This window comes from Panthera leo, chromosome B1 (genome assembly GCF_018350215.1).
Source record: "Panthera leo isolate Ple1 chromosome B1, P.leo_Ple1_pat1.1, whole genome shotgun sequence".
In the NCBI taxonomy this organism is placed as follows: domain Eukaryota; kingdom Metazoa; phylum Chordata; class Mammalia; order Carnivora; family Felidae; genus Panthera; species Panthera leo.
In genome coordinates this window covers 78468855-78486657 of record NC_056682.1, presented here as the reverse complement: position 1 = coordinate 78486657, position 17803 = coordinate 78468855, and the positions used below count along the sequence as shown (strand labels likewise).

Sequence of the window (17803 nt, the reverse complement as noted above, 5' to 3'; positions counted from 1 at the left end):
TTCAGATCGAGAAGCAGTCTCTAGGGTCCTGAAATTCCAGGCGACACACATCAAGCTCTGTCAAGATTCTCACTTTATTTCAGTCTTTTTTGGAGCATTTGAGGGAGAGGTTGAAGGGAAGGGAAAATGTCACTGTATTCTCTGTGAGTTTGAACTATTCTTCTCTCTTAAGAGTGCTCTTGAATCCACTTTTGAACTTTAGACTTCATGTAAGTAGGTTATAGGTGGTGGTAGGAGTTGATAGTTGCTGGAACAGTTCTTTTCTCTTCATTGAATCCTCCATGGATGTGTCTAGCATCTCTCTTTAGAATGTGAAGTTATTTATAACTCATTGTTCTCGTTTTGGGGCTTCAGCCAAAATCCTAAGACAACAGGAAAGGTCCTATCCAAATTCTTGAAAAAAAAATATATATGTATATATATAAATATATATATATATATGCACACACACAGATACAGAGATGATTTCACATTGCTTATGTTGTGCTTTTTAACCTTCTTTTTACTGTCAATTATATCATGTTCATTTATCATGTAATTACATTTCTTTGGAAATGAAATACTAATAATTAATATTTCATCTTTATGAAAATGTCATAATTTATTTTCCCTTTTAATTGTTAAAATGTTAGTTTTTTTATTGGATCATACCAGTAATACATACTCATTAAACATTTTTGAAAAATACAGAAAAGTACAAGAAGACAATAACATCATTTGTAATTCCATGAATAAGGACTACCTGCCTTTTGGTATATTTCTTGCTAGATTTTCTCCCTCTGAATGGCTGTAGATAAGTATATGGATATAGAGATAGTTATATCTATGTATGTGTATATATGTATGCATATACAAACATATTTAATCTCTAACCCTTTTTATTATCATACATCTGTATTCAAAAATGAATGGGGTTCCTACTGTATATAGTTTTGTACCCTATTTTCACTTCCTATTATATTTTGATTTTCATATTTGAAGAAGTATTTTTGAAACCTATTTTTTTTATTACTAGCAAATATATGTTAATTATACAAAGGTTAGAACATATAGACTAGCAAAGAAGAAAGTCAAAATAATATTAACTTTTTGGTATTTATCCAGTCTGAAGGTCTACCAAACCGCCTCTAGATAGAAATGAATTCATAATAATACGAATATGTAAATCTCACTAGCTATAGAACACATCAGTCTTCTGCTGCAAAGTCTGTCTCCTATCCCTACCCTCTCCAGTTATTTATGGGCATTCCTCACATTAGAATGCTAATCATTCACTTCTGCTGCTCATTCATCTACTGGTGGCAGCTGTATTAGGATATAGGAGGCATTGGGAGGCCATATCCCTCTGGAGAACCTGGTTGGTGGATGCAGTGTAAGCCATGCTCTAGTACCCCAAACCACAACCTTTTGTCTCTGGGAGTTCAGTCCAGTTTGCTACTGAGCTCCTTTTTTTCGCTTAGGATTCTTTCCAGGGATCCCATAATTCCTACCTGAAATCTGTCCTTCCTACCATCCTCCCTCCACTTCCCATAGTCTCAGAATGATGTCTGTATATGTGTGCAACTAAACTATAGACACAATTACAAAAATACCCTTTGCCCTGGGGGGGGTGTTTCAGCCTTGTTGTAATTCATTAGAAGTTGTCAGGTGGGAAGTTGGCACAGGCAGTGCTTGCACGTGCACACACATACATACATGCACACATTTACATTTATGGGAAAGATTTTTATAATACACATATTTTATACCATAAAATACTTTTCTGGGTGTATTTATTATTAAATCTTTTAAATTTTTTTACTGTTTTTTGTTTATTTTTGAAGGAGAGAGAGACAGAGCATAAGTGGGGGAGGAGCAGAGAGAGAGGGAGACATAGAATTTGAAGCAGGCTCTAGATTCTAAGCTGTCAGCACAGAGCCCCATGCGGTGCTCAATCTCACGAACTGTGAGATCATGACCTGAGCCAAAGTCGGACACTTAACTGACTGAGCCACCCAGGTGCCCCTATTATGAATCTTTTATGTGTTTAAAGATTTGTATCTGTGTAAGCATGTGTACATGGTAGTTTTAAAGATGTGTCTATAGATCCTTTGGTACTCCTCCACTAAGGAGAAGCTTAATTACCCTCCCCTTGAATGTGGGCTGGACTTAGTGACTTGCTTCTAGTGGTAGAATATCACCTCTAATGTTAGATTTTAAAAGACTGTGCATCCATCTCAAGCTCCCTCCCTTCCTCCCTTCCTCTCTCTGTCTCCTTTCACCTCTCTTTTCCTCTTTCTCTCCCCACTCTCTATAGGGGAAGCAAGGTTGTGAACAGTCTTATGGAGATGATCACATGGGGAGGAAATCAAGCCTCTTGCAGTCCTCCTGAGCCTGGAAGAAGATCCTTTAGTCCCAGGTGAGTCTTCACAGATTGCAGTCCTGGCCAATAGCTTGGCTGCAACCTCATGAGAGATACTGAACTAGAACCACCCAGCTGAGCTACCCCCAGATCCCTGACTCAAAGAAACTTGAGAGAGAATAAAAACAATTATAATTTTATGCTGTTTAGTTTGGGGTAATTTGTTATACACTAATAGATAATGAACACAGGATAGATAGATAAATAGATGATAGATAGATAGATATAGATAATGTGAGTTATAAATTTATGAAAACCTATGACCCAGGACTCAAGCTTGCAACATTCCCTACTACTCAGTATACCATGAACACTTTTATATGCCATTAAACTTTAGCCAATAATATTTTTAAATGATTAACAGCATTCTATGGTATAAATGCAATTTGCTTGACTCCAATACCAAATTTTGGATATTAAACTAATTTTTAGTTATTCATAATTAATAATCCTCTGTTGAACTATAAAATGTATAGTCAGGATTCTTAATTGTAAGCCACAGAAAACTTTTCTTGATGATTTAAACAGAAAAGGGATTTTCTTAGGTAATAGACCTAAAATTACTTAAAAATAAAAAGTAAAAAGCTCTGAAAAATGAAACAAGGGGCAACTGGGTAGCTCAGTTGGTTGGTTAAGTGTCCTACTCTTGATTTCAGCTCAAGTCATGATCTCACAGTTCATGGGACTGAGCCCTGTGTCAGGCTCTGCACTGACAGTATGGAGCCTAATTGGGATTCTCTCTCTCCCTTTTTCTGTCCCTCCCCTGCTTGTCCCTCCTTGTGCACACACACACACTCCCTCTCTCTCAAAATAAATAAATAAACTTTAAAAAAAAAACAAAGGATATTAGGAAATGGAAAAACAACATACCATATAGCCCTTTGGAGTACAAAAAGCTGCAGAAAATATTCAAATAATATTATGAAAACTGTTTCAGGAGGAAAATGAAGCCACCTCAATATCTTTAATGCTGATCCTACACCTACGGCACTCACTGATCTCGGTGGCACTGCTGCCTCAAGTGCCCTGGGAAATCTTGTCTTGTGACTGCCAGGCAGGATTCTCTTAGTCTCTGCTTCTTTCTGATACTGCCTCCCAAGTTTGGGGTTGGTGGGTGTGACTGGTGGAGTCCTTTTCAAAGGCATCTGCCCTCCAAATGAGAAGGGAAAAATGAGAACTTGGCAATTTTAGTTTCTATCCTGGGAGGTAAGTTGGGTCTTCTACTGAGAACAAGATATAGATACTGAGAAGTGAAAAAGGGTGCCAGATGTCCACTGACATCCACATTAGCATGTGCAACATTAGCTTAAATTTTTCTTGCAGTAATAATAAAATAAAAAACCTTCTCCAACTTAATGTAACTAACCTTCCTGTGTCCAAACTGCATTCCCCTCCTTTCCAAAGGGGAACCACACAAAATGTCATTCACTGCTGCATCCTGAAAAATCCATTTTCCTTCTAGTTTATTTACAATCTGTTGTAATCCTAAGAGACAAACTGAAAGTTGTTTAGCATCAACATACCCTATACAAAATGGTGGAAGGAAAGATAAACAAGAAGGGAGAAGTGAAACATATAAGCCTGAGAAAGGAGGAAAACACAAAAAGTTGTTGTGATCCTTTCTTTGTAACTGGTCACGAGGTTCAAGTTGGTGATTATGACTTTTCTACTACTCATTTTGTGTATCTTTTTAAAAAATTTAGCCCACACCTCAAATGTCAAAGTGCTTAACGTGATGTAGTGTCCCATACTGACATTCTTGAGGAATCGAAGGCTTTGGTTATCTTCCCTACATAAATGTTGTGGCCTCCCAAAGAATTTTGTCAGTGAACATTCAGAACCAGGAGGCACCCCAGGATGTTCTTTGAGAGTCGTCAATATTTCTTACTTTCTTAATTGTGTAGCAGCAATTCTAACTCCTCTTGACAGAATCAATCTCAAAAGTCAACAGCATAATCCCCTTTATTTCCTGTTCACTTAGTGGCCTGAAGAGTCTGAATTGGCCAGGTGGTATTTTCAAGTTACCCATTAATTATTCCCTCGTTGTATCTTTTGATATAAGCAGTAGTGCTTTGGTTACTGAAACAACCAAATCAACAGCACCCAGAATTTCACGGGTGGAAAGTTATATTTTGAGAATGCCTGTATTTTGCATGGGGCCTTCTGAAATCTAGAATTCCCCATTCTACCCCCTTTCAGTCAACTGATCATTGGCAGCTTTGCATAATACCTTAGGCAAGAATAGAGGAAAGGATAAAATGGTAGCACTAAAACCATTTGTGCCTTCAGAACTTTATCAGGTCCCATCGTGTATATCCACTTCCATTTGATGATGGAGCATTTTGGAGTACACCTGACTTAATAGACAAGTGGGTTAAGATGTCAGATTCATAATGTGAAGTTTCAGGTCCCATGGTCACATGTTTAGTTGTCAATAGGTACCAGAGACAAACCAGGATCTATTATTCAAAATAGGAAAAGACACTTGAGGAAAGGGTAATGGCTTTGACCACGAGCCTGAAGAATTTCTTCTGTGATTCCCCTAGGGGCTGGCCACAAACTTAACCATTGGATTTCCTGGGTAAAATAGTGAAGCTACTTCCAGTACAGTTTGGTCAGCTGAAGAGCCTTCTTTGTCCTCTGAGACCTTACTTGAAATTCATACCTTTTGTATGTCACACCTATTATATTTCATAAATGCTCAGATGGCATATTCAAAAGTGGTTACATTTTCTCTCTTACAACTAAAATGGCTCAAGTGTAATGTCCTTTTGTAGTGGATACAAATTAATGCACCTTATCTTTCACTTTGTTTGAGACAGCCCATATTGCCCTGGAAACATCTTTTAGAGAAGTTAATATTAGGGTACTGTGTTTTTATATTTTTATCTCCCATTATCTGGAAAATGTATATTTTACCCAGGTATATTTTTACCTTTGGTTCCTAGTTTCCTACAAGCCAGAATAATGTTCTAGGAAGGTGAACCAATCCATTTATCTAAAGGGAATCCAGCTTATCTCTTACCAAAACTCATAAGATTGGTATTTTTCAGAGGTAGGAGTCTCAGGAGAATGACTAATGTCTACTATAATAATGAATGATTCCTGTTAGGTCTGAACTTGCAGTCAAGGAGGATTAACAATTCAACATACTTCTTTGAATGAGGCTGAGCAGTATGAGTACTTTTGACAACCAGGATCTTAAGAAAGACCATTAAGTGTATCATTCAAATACAAAAACCAGTGTACTTCCCCTAGCCACTTTTACCACACTTTGACCCTTGTGGACAAGACATGTTTCAAAACTTTTAGTTTGTGTTGTTTTCATGTGGAAAAATGTGAATGTTCTCTTCATGGATAGATTCAAACTTTCTGAACAACACTATGCTCCCATAGTCATTTGTCCTGGGGGAGATATAGACAAATGGATTTAGACTAGGGTGGGCCAGAGACACTTACTACACTGAACCTATCATGATTCTCTCTACTTCCTAATGACAGAGCAAAAAGAACAGGTCCAATGTGCAGAGGTAGGGGAATAGTACCCGATTTGTCACTTTGTCCATCCTTTATGAAAATTCCTCTGTTTACTTTTTCCTGTTTATTCAACAAATCCTCCATCTTTTTTTCTGGTTTGCCAAACCCAGTCCTTTGACGTTTCTTTGTCTCTCTTCATGTACATTTCCCTGAGGACTTTTTAAGGGTAATTACATAAACATAGCTTTTAGTGACTAAAAAAGTAACATGTAGGGAATGCTATATTTCAAGCATTTTTAACTCCAACCTAAGTGCAAAAATTTCTACAGGGCATAGGTATGTAAGGTTGAAAGGAATATCTGATGGGTGTTTGATCACTTTATGCTATGCATTTAAATACATAATCTTCACATGTCTATGATTATTCTAGTATTAATTCTTACAGTCAAATTTCTAGGTCAAAGGAGGTACATGTTCATAAAGGGCAAACTTGGCCCCAAGAAAAGATGAATTAATTTATAATTCTACCAATAGTGTACAAAAGCTTATTTCTTTACATCTTTCTTAAGATATTACAAATAAACACAATCTTTGACAATCTGCTATGTAAAAGGTATTATCTTCTTATTGATTTCTAATAACTTTTTATATATAAAGAATATTAAACATTTACTTGTCATTGGTATTTAAATATTTTCTCTAGGTTTTTTCCTCCAGTTAGAAGGAACATTTGCATTAAATATATATGTGATGAATATATCAATATTTTCCTTAATTTTTTTTTTTGCCTGGATGCATTGATAGCATGCCTAGAAAGTCTTTATCTGTGCTTAATTTGTGTAAATGTTCCCCTATAGTTTCTTATAAAACACTTTGTTTCATTATTCCAAAGTAAATCTTTATCCAATCTGTAATTCATTCTAGGGTATATCTTTGGGGGGAGTTGTTGCAGGGAGTATGGCCAGAGTCACAAAAGATGAGTCCACAAACAAAGTACAGTTAAGTGAAGGTCCTCATACTTGAGTCAGAATGAGGCCCCGACTCCAGAATGAAGCTTCTTTTTATTAGGATAATTACTAAAGACTACGTGCAGAAAATCAGCTAAGCAAGTGTGCTAATCAATCTAATGGTTTAGCTTTTCAAGGTTGAATTTCGAGTTAATTGGTTTCTATAACACTAGGAAGGGTCAGGTGTGAAGGAGGATTGGGTCCTGGACAATGTTAATGGCTCTAGGTGTTCCTTACAAGCAGAGCCACAGCCACTTTCAGCTATGTAAACATGTCCTAAGGCCTTGCACCTCTCCAGCCTTTCTCTTTTGAAGTCTTTTTCCTTTTTTTAAAATTTTATTTATAATCTTATTTATTTTTTTTTTTTGAAATTAACATCCAAATTAGTTAGTATATAGTGCAACAACGATTTCAGGAGTAGATTCTTTAGTGCCGCTTACCCATTTAGCCCATTCCCCCTCCCACAACCCTTCCAGCAACCCTCAGTTTGTTCTCCATATTTATGAGTCTCTTCTGTTTTGTCCCCCTCCCTGTTTTTATGTCATTTTTGTTTCCCTTCCCTTATGTTCATCTGTTTTGTCTCTTAAAGTCCTCATATGAGTGAAGTCATATGATTTTTGTTTTTCTCTGACTAATGTCATGTAGCATAATACCCTAGAGTTACATCTATGTAGTTGCAAATGGCAAGATTTCATTCTTCTTGATTGCCAAGTAATACTCCACCATGTATGTGTATATATATATATATATATATATACCACATCTTCTTTATCCATTCATCCATTGATGGACATTTGGGCTCTTTCCATACTTTGGCTATTGTTGATAGTGCTGCTATAAACATGGGGGTGCATGTGCCCCTTCAAAACAGCACAACTGTATCCCTTGGATAAATACCTAGTAGTGCAACTGCTGGGTTGTAGGGTAGTTCTATTTTTAATCTTTTGAGGAACCTCCATACTGTCTTCCAGAGTGGCTGCACCAGCTTGCATTCCCACCAGCAATGCAAGAGAGATCCTCTTTCTCTGCATCCTCGCCAACATCTGTTGTTGCCTGAGTTGTTAATGTTAGCCATTCTGACAGGTGTGAGGTGGTATCTCATTGTGGTTTTGATTTATATTTCCCTGATGATGAGTGATGTGGAGCATTTTTTCATGTGTCTGTTAGCCATCTGGATGTCTTCTTTGGAGAAGTGTCTATTCGTGTCTTTTGCCCATTTCTTCACTGGATTATTTGTTTTTTGGGTGTTGAGTTTGATAAGTTCTTTATACATTTTGGTTACTAACCCTTTATCTGATATGTCATTTGCAAATATCTTCTCCCATTCTGTCGATTGCCTTTTAGTTTTGCTGATTGTTTCCTTTGCTGTGCAGAAGCTTTTTATTTTGATGAGGTCCCAGTAGTCCATTTTTGCTTTTGTTTCCCTTGCCTCCAGAGATGTGTTGAGTAAGAAGTTGCTGCGGCCAAGATCAAAGAGGTTTTTGCCTGCTTTCTCCTTGAGGATTTTATTTTTAAATTTATTTTTTAATGTTTATTTATTTTTGAGACAGAGAGAGACAAAGCATGAATGGGGGAGGGTCAGAGAGAGAGGGAGACACAGACTCTGAAGCAGGCTCCAGGCTCTGAGCTGTCAGCACAGAGCCTGATGTGAGGCTTGAACCCACAGACCGTGAGATCATGACCTGAGCTGAAGTCGGAAGCTCAACTGACTAGCCACCCAGATGCCCCTCTCCTTGAGGATTTTGATGACTTCCTGTTTTACATTGAGGTCTTTCATCCATTTTGAGTTTATTTTTGTCTATGGTGTAAGAAAGTGGTCCAGGTTCATTCTTCTGCATGTTGCTGTCCAGTTTTCCCAGCACCACTTGCTGAAGAGACTGTCTTTATTCCATTGGGTATTCTTTCCTGCTTTGTCAAAGATTAGTTGGCCATACATTTGTGGGTCCATTTCTGGGTTCACTATTCTGTTCCATTGATCTGAGTGTCTGCTCTTGTACCAGTACCATCCTGTCTTGATGATTACAGCTTTGTAGTATAGCTTGAAGTCTGGGATTGTGATGCCTCCTGCTTTGGTTTTCTTTTTTAAGATCGCTTTGGCTATTCGGGGTCTTTTCTGGTTCCATACAAATTTTAGGATTATTTGTTCCAGCTCTGTGAAGAATGCTGGTGTTATTTTGATAGGGATTGCGCTGAATATGTAGATTGCTTTGAATAGTATTGACATTTTAATAATATTTGTTCTTCTTATCCAGGAGCACAGAATCTTTTTCCATGAAGTCTTTTCCTTTGATGCTTCTCTCCTGCATCTCCCACCGGGAATTATCTATTCCACCCCCCCCCCCCCAAATGATAAGTTCCCTGCTCTATTTTTAAATCGTTTGTCCCCTGATTTAAAGCACTATCATATCCCACACTGAATTCTTAGGTATGCTAGTACCTGACCTGTCTGGGCATACTTTTCTATTCCTTTTGGTTTGATTCTGTGCCTTGGTTTGATTATTGCAGAATTTTAAACATTTTATTATATTTAGGTCTTAATTTGTCTTTGGTTAGTAAGAACATATTATTTTCCAAGTGACTCAGTTTGTCGAAGCTTTAATCTAAAGTTTTATTCCTAGAATACTGCTATAAAGTTGTTTTGAATTGACATTATGTTCCTATTTTAAATACTTATGACATTTGTATTCACCTCATAGCTATATTAGCAACAGTTATTTGGTTTTAACAATGTTTAACTGGTTTCAAGAAACTGTCTTGCCCAGGTAAATAACATATTCTATATTCTAGAGGTCTTGTTTTGACTCTCTTCTTAGTGGATTCAAATTAATCTTGGAATAATACTTTGCTTTCCATGAGTCCATAAGTAATATTCTTTATTAGCTCATACACAGACACATACAGGAACATAAACACAAATACATAAATATCTAAAGCTCTCTTTCTGTTGTGTGGATACAACAGAAATTTTAGTTGGGGTTAGATCTTTAGGGAGATACAAATTTTTTCCTTAAAATTATCTGTAGATGTTAATTTTTAGTATCATTCTTAATTTTGATTTATTATTCAGACAGCTCTAGAATACTTTTTATTTTATCCTGGAGAACTGCATTTCAGAATTTGACCTATTGCATACCTTAGATTATCATTTTGTTATTCTCATGTAAAATGACTATTTTGATACATATGCAATTATTAGTTACTCCATTGTCTTTGACATTTTGTGTCCCTGAGTATAAATCTAAGACTTCCCTATTTTTTAAAAAAATTTTACATAGCATACTTTTTTTCTGTCTATATACTTGTTTTACATTTTAGTAATGCAAAATTTTCTTTAAGAGAGCTTAGGTAATTGGCACCTTTCTAGTAAAACTTCCTGAAGCAAGTAGAGCAACAGCAATCACACATATTCTGTTTGCACTGCTGTTTCAAAACGTTTTCTACACTTATATCCTTGATTGTTTCTTCTGTTTTAATGTTAATTTTTCTTGGAATTTTTGTTTTGAATTCACTGTATTGTGGGTCATCTTTTCAGGTCTGTACCCCTTATTACTGATTTGATTTCTGTACTCTGCTATACTCTATATTGATTTTAATATAGATTTTAATTCCATTGAAATGCTAATTTTGTCACATTATTCCCTTATTTCATACTCAAGACTTAGTCCTAGATTTCCTCTTTATTTTGCACTTCAATCATGCTTGGTTTTATTTCAATTTAATGTCATTATTTCATTTGTTTCTCTAATTAATTGAGTTCAAACTTTCAGGAGATTTCTGATAACATGAAGTGATGTTTTATAATTGTAAGTCTTCTGCACTTTGTTTTTTTTTAATATATGAAATTTATTGTCAAATTGGTTTCCATACAACACCCAGTGCTCATCCCAACAGGTGCCCTCCTCAATACCCATCACCCACCCTCCCTTCCCTCCAACCCCCCATCAACCCTCAGTTTGTTCTCAGTTTTCAAGAGTCTCTTATGCTTTGGCTGTCTCCCACTCTAACCTCTCTTTTTTTTTTTCCTTCCCCTCCCCCATGGGTTCCTGTTAAATTTCTCAGGATCCACATAAGAGTGAAAACATATGGTATCTGTCTTTCTCTGTATGGCTTATTTCACTTAGCATAACACTCTCCAGTTCCATCCACGTTGCTACAAAGGGCCATATTCATTCTTTCTCATTGCCACGTAGTACTCCATTGTGTATATAAACCACAATTTCTTTATCCATTCATCAGTTGATGGACATTTAGGCTCTTTCCATAATTTGGCTATTGTTGAGAGTGCTGCTATAAACATTGGGGTACAAGTGCCCCTATGCATCAGTACTCCTGTATCCCTTGGGTAAGTTCCTAGCAGTGCTATTGCTGGGTCATAGGGTAGGTCTATTTTTAATTTTCTGAGGAACCTCCACACTGTTTTCCAGAGTGGCTGTACCAGTTTGCATTCCCACCAACAGTGCAAGAGGGTTCCCGTTTCTCCACATCCTCTCCAGCATCTATAGTCTCCTGATTTGTTCATTTTGGCCACTCTGACTGGCGTGAGGTGATATCTGAGTGCGGTTTTGATTTGTATTTCCCTGATGAGGAGCGACGTTGAGCATCTTTTCATGTGCCTGTTGGCCATCCGGATGTCTTCTTTAGAGAAGTGTCTATTCATGTTTTCTGCCCATTTCTTCACTGGATTATTTGTTTTTCGGGTGTGGAGTTTGGTGAGCTCTTTATAGATTTTGGATACTAGCCCTTTGTCCGATATGTCATTTGCAAATATCTTTTCCCATTCCGTTGGTTGCTTTTTACTTCTGTTGGATGTTTCCTTTTCTGTGCGGAAGCTTTTTATCTTCATAAGGTCCCAGCAGTTCATTTTTGCTTTTAATTCCCTTGCCTTTGGGGATGTGTGAAGTAGGAAATTGCTACGGCTGAGGTCAGAGAGGTCTTTTCCTGCTTTCTCCTCTAGGGTTTTGATGGTTTCCTGTCTCACATTCAGGTCCTTTATCCATTTTGAGTTTATTTTTGTGAATGGTGTGAGAAAGTGGTCTAGTTTCAACCTTCTGCATGTTGCTGTCCAGTTCCCCCAGCACCATTTGTTAAAGAGACTGTCTTTTTTCTATTGGATGTTCTTTCCTGCTTTGTCAAAGATAAGTTGGCCATAGTTTGTGGGTCTAGTTCTGGGGTTTCTATTCTATTCCATTGGTCTATGTGTCTGTTTTTGTGCCAATACCATGCTGTCTTGATGATGACAGCTTTGTAGTAGAGGCTAAAGTCTGGGATTGTGATGCTTCCTGCTTTGGTCTTCTTCTTCAATATTACTTTGGCTATTTGGGGCCTTTTGTGGTTCCATGTGAATTTTAGGATTGCTTGTTCTAGTTTCGAGAAGAATGCTGGTGCAATTTTGATTGGGATTGCATCGAATGTGTAGATAGCTTTGGGTAGTATTGACATTTTGACAATATTTATTCTTCCAATCCATGAGCACAGAATGTTTTTCCATTTTTTTATATCTTCTTCAATTTCCTTCATAAGCTTTCTATAGTTTTCAGCATACAGATCTTTTACATCTTTGGTTAGATTTATTCCTAGGTATTTAATGCTTCTTGGTGCAATTGTGAATGGGATCAGTTCCTTTATTTGTCTTTCTGTTGCTTCATTATTAGTGTATAAGAATGCAACTGATTTCTGCACATTGATTTTGTATCCTGCAACTTTGGTAAGTTCATGTATCAGTTCCAGCAGACTTTTGGTGGAGTCTACCGGATTTTCCATGTATATTATCATGTCATCTGCAAAAAGTGAAAGCTTAACTTCATCTTTGCCAATTTTGATGCCTTTGATTTCCTTTTGTTGTCTGATTGCTGATGCTAGAACTTCCAACACTATGTTAAACAACAGCGGTGAGAGTGGACATCCCTGTCGTGTTCCTGATCTCAGGGAAAAAGCTCTCAGTTTTTCCCCGTTGAGGATGATATTAGCTGTGGGCTTTTCATAAATGGCTTTTATGATGTTTAAGTATGTTCCTTCTATCCCGACTTTCTTGAGGGTTTTTATTAAGAAAGGGTGCTGGATTTTGTCAAAGGCCTTTTCTGCATCGATTGACAGGATCATATGGTTTTTATCTTTTCTTTTATTAATGTGACGTATCACGTTGATTGATTTCTGAATATTGAACCAGCCCTGCATCCCAGGAATGAATCCCACTTGGTCATGGTGAATAGTTCTTTTTATATACTGTTGAATTCGATTTGCTAGTATCTTATTGAGAATTTTTGCATCCATATTCATCAGGGATATTGGCCTGTAGTTCTCTTTTTTTGCTGGGTCTCTGTCTGGTTTAGGAATCAAAGTAATACTGGCTTCATAGAATGAGTCTGGAAGTTTTCCTTCCCTTTCTATTTTTTGGAATAGCTTGAGAAGGATAGGTATTATCTCTGCTTTAAACGTCTGGTAGAACTCCCCTGGGAAGCCATCTGGTCCTGGACTCTTACTTCTTTGGGAGATTTTTGATGACTGATTCAATTTCTTTGCTGGTTATGCATCTGTTCAAGCTTTCTATTTCCTCCTGATTGAGTTTTGGAAGCGTGTGGGTGTTTAGGAATTTGTCCATTTCTTCCAGGTTGTCCAGTTTGTTGGCATATAATTGTTCATAGTATTCCCTGATAATTGCTTGTATCTCTGAGGGATTGGTTGTAATAATTCCATTTTCATTCATGATTTTATCTATTTGGGTCATCTCCCTTTTCTTTTTGAGAAGCCTGGCTAGAGGTTTATCAATTTTGTTTATTTTTTCAAAAAACCAACTCTTGGTTTCGTTGATCTGCTCTACAGTTGTTTTAGATTGTATATTGTTTATTTCTGCTCTGATCTTTATTATTTCTCTTCTTCTGCTGGGTTTAGGCTGTCTTTGCTGTTCTGCTTCTATTTCCTTTAGATGTGCTGTTAGATTTTGTATTTGAGATTTTTCTTGTTTCTTGAGATAGGCCTGGATTGCAATGTATTTTCCTCTCAGGACTGCCTTCACTGCGTCCCAAAGCATTTGGATTGTTGTATTTTCATTTTCGTTTGTTTCCATATATTTTTTAATTTCTTCTCTAATTGCCTGGTTGACCCACTCATTCGTTAGTAGGGTGTTCTTTAACCTCCATGCTTTTGGAGGTTTTCCAGACTTTTTTCTGTGGTTGATTTCAAGCTTCATAGCATTGTGGTCTGAAAGTATGCATGGTATGATCTCAATTCTTGTATACTTATGAAGGGCTGTTTTGTGACCCAGTATGTGATCTATCTTGGAGAATGTTCCATGTGCACTCGAGAAGAAAGTATATTCTGTTGCTTTGGGATGCAGAGTTCTAAATATATCTGTCAAGTCCATCTGATCCAATGTATCATTCAGGGCCCTTGTTTCTTTATTGACCATGTGTCTAGATGATCCATCCATTTCTGTAAGTGGAGTATTAAAGTCCCCTGCAATTACCACATTCTTATCAATAAGGTTGAGTATGTTTGTGAGTAATTGTTTTATATATTTGGGGGCTCCTGTATTCGGCACATAGACATTTATAATTGTTAGCTCTTCCTGATGGATAGACCCTGTGATTATTATATAATGCCCTTCTTCATCTCTTGTTACAGCCTTTAAAGTCTAGTTTGTCTGATGTAAGTATGGGTACTCCAGCTTTCTTCTGACTTCCAGCGGCATGATAAATAGTTCACCATCCCCTCACTCTCAATCTGAAGGTGTCCTCAGGTCTAAAATGAGTCTCTTGTAGACAGCAAATAGATGGGTCTTGTTTTTTTATCCATTCTGATATCCTGTGTCTTTTGGTTGGCGCATTTAGTCCATTTACATTCAGTGTTATTATAGAAAGATATGGGTTTAGAGTCATTGTGATGTCCATAGGTTTCATGCTTGTAGCGATGTCTCTGGTACTTTGTCTCACAGGATCCCCCTTAGGATCTCTTGTAGGGCTGGTTTAGTGGTGATGAATTCCTTCAGTTTTTGTTTGTTTGGGAAGACCTTTATCTCTCCTTCTATTCTAAATGACAGACTTGCTGGATAAAGGATTCTCGGCTGCATATTTTTTTTGTTCATCACATTGAAGATCTCGTGCCAATCCTTTCTGGCCTGCCAAGTTTCAGTAGAGAGATCGGTCATGAGTCTTATAGGTCTCCCTTTATATGTTAGAGCACGTTTATCTCCAGCTGTTTTCAGAATTTTCTCTTTATCCTTGTAATTTGCCAGTTTCACTATGATATGTCGTGCAGAAGATTGATTCAAGTTACGTCTGAAGGGAATTCTCTGTGCCTCTTGGATTTCATTGCCTTTTTCCTTCCCCAGATCAGGGAAATTCTCAGCTATTATTTCTTCAAGTACACCTTCAGTACCTTTCCCTCTCTCTTCCTCCTCTGGAATACCAATTATGCATAGATTATTTCTCTTTACTGCATCACTTAGTGCTCTAATTTTCCCCTCATACTCCTGGATTTTTTTTATCTCTCTTTTTCTCAGCTTCTTCTTTTTCCATAATTTTATCTTGTAGTTCACCTATTCTCTCCTCTGCCTCTTCAATCTGAGCCGTGGTTGTCTCCATTTTATTTTGCAGCTCATTAATATAATTTTTTAGCTCCTCCTGGCTGTTCCTTAGTCCCTTGGTCTCTGTAGCAATGGATTCTCTGCTGTCCTTTATACTGTTTTCAAGCCCAGCGATTAATTTTATGACTATTATTCTAAATTCGCTTTTGTTATATTGTTTAAATTGTTTTTGATCAGTTCGTTAGCTTTCGTTATTTCCTGGACGTTTTTTTGAGGGGAATTCTTCTGTTTCATCATTTTGGATAGTCCCTGGAGTGGTGCGGAACTGCAGGGCACTTCCTCTGTGCTGTCTTGAATACCTTGAGTTGGTGAGTGGGGCTGCAGTCAGACCTTATGTCTGCCCCCAGCCCACCGCTGAGGCCACAGTCAGACTGGTGTGTGCCTTCTCTTTCCCTCTCCTAGGGGTGGGATTCCCTGGGGGTGGTGTGGCCCGTCTGGGCTACTTGCACACTGCCGGGCTTGTGGTGCTGGGGATCTGGCGTATTAGCTGGGGTGGATTGGCAAGGTGCACAGGGGTGGGAGGGGTAGGCTCAGCTCGCTTTTCCTTTGGAGATCCGCTTTGGGAGGGGCTCCGTGGCACCGGGAGGGAGTCAGACCCACTGAAGTGATGGATCTGCAGAAGCACAGCGTTGGGTGTTTGTGCGGTGCAAGCAGGTTCCCTGGCAGGAACTGGCTCCCTTTGGGATTTTGGTTGGGGGATGGGCGAGGGAGATGGCGCTGGCGAGCGCCTTTGTTCCCCGCCAAGCTGAGCTCTGTTGTCCGGGGCTCAACAACTCTCCCTCCCGTTGTCTTCCAGTCTTCCCGTTCTCTGAGCAGAGCTGTTAACTTATAACCTTCCAGATGTTAAGGCCCACTCACTGTCGGAACACACTCCGTCTGGCCCCTCCGCTTTTGCCAGCCAGACGCGGGGGCTCTGCTTGGCCAGCGGGCCGCCCCTCCACCCCTGCTCCCTCCCGCCAGTCTGTGTAGCGTGCACCGCCTCTCTGCCCTTCCTACCCTCTTCCGTGGGCTCTTGTCTGCGCTTGGCTCCAGAGACTCCATTCTGCTAGTCTTCTGGCGGTTTTCTGCGTTATTTAGGCAAGTGTAGGTGGAATCTAAGTGATCAGCAGGACGTGGTGAGCCCAGCATCCTCCTATGCTGCCATCTTCCCCCAAGTCTTCTGTACTTTAAATCTATCTTTTCCTTCCAGCTTATGTAGAACCCCTGTAACTTTCTTATTAATTTAAATTTATAGATACCCATTCTGTAATAAAAGATTAATTCAAGCCAAATATTTGTCATTAAACCATATAGCTGGTTGTGTTTAGATGTCTCTTATTAGATCTTAAGCTAGTATTCAGATGATATGCACAACTATGAACTCAATTTTGGAGGATTGTGCTAATTCAGGTAGCATTAACTCTACTGGACATAGAATCTCCTACTCCTTTTTCTAAGCTTATGGAAGATTTTTTTTTCCTGAACAGCTTGAGGCATTATATGTTTCTTCCTCTGTTAGATACACCACATCTAAAACTTCAATCCCCTAACTGCCCTTAAAGTTTTACTTATCTCTCTCCCTTCTAGTTTGGCCTCATATCCCAGTGTGATATTGTCCATTCACTTTCAATCTGAAAAGTGTTACAAATTACTGAAATTGTTGTTCCTTAATAGGAGAAAAGCAGGAAGGACCAGTGTGAGAGAGAGGTGAACATAAGGGAGAATTCTCTCTTTTTTTTTCCCCCTTGAAATTTTTAAATGTTTATTCAGTTTTGGAAGACAGAGAGCATGAGTGGGGGAGGGTCAGAGAGAGAGGGGAAACACAGAATCTGAAGCAGACTCTAGGCATTGAGCTGTCAGAGTAGAGCCTGATATGGTGCTCAAACTCGCAAACTGTGAGATCATGACCTGAGCCAGTTGCCGCTTAACCGACTGAGCCACCCACGTGCCCCATGGGGGATTCTCTTAAATGCTAGTAAAAAAGAAACCAGTATGGGCATTGATTAATATTCAAACTACTACTGTTGCAACATCACATCTCTTCCTATGCTGAAGAGAGAGCATATGTGTAGGTCAATAGGCAGGAGAGCTTGTGGACTGTAATGGGTTGTATGAATGGACTGTGTGGTGAAAAAGGGTGGGAGGAGATGAGGCTGAGGGGATCAGAGTTACATAATTATGACATATATCTGCCTGTGGAATCTAACTTTATCCTGAAGGAGGTGCTGAAATGTTCAAAGCTGGCATGTAATGCAGTGGGACAGAAAGATCTCTTTGGTAATCATTTGATTGGAGCAGGAGGAGATTCCTGACAGGAAGGGCACATAGGATGCATGGAAATCACCCAGGCAAGATAAG

General features: G+C 38.5%; 1 long non-coding RNA gene across 2 annotated transcripts in view; it reads left to right on the top strand.

The window, feature by feature from the left end:
* The window catches only part of LOC122216971, a 48343-nt gene that overhangs the window by 16887 nt on the left and 13653 nt on the right, over positions 1-17803 (top strand). For both annotated transcript variants that reach the window (XR_006201218.1, XR_006201219.1), the window contains exon 2: positions 2297-2398. This is a non-coding gene — a long non-coding RNA (uncharacterized LOC122216971). The remainder of the gene's footprint in view (positions 1-2296; positions 2399-17803) is intronic.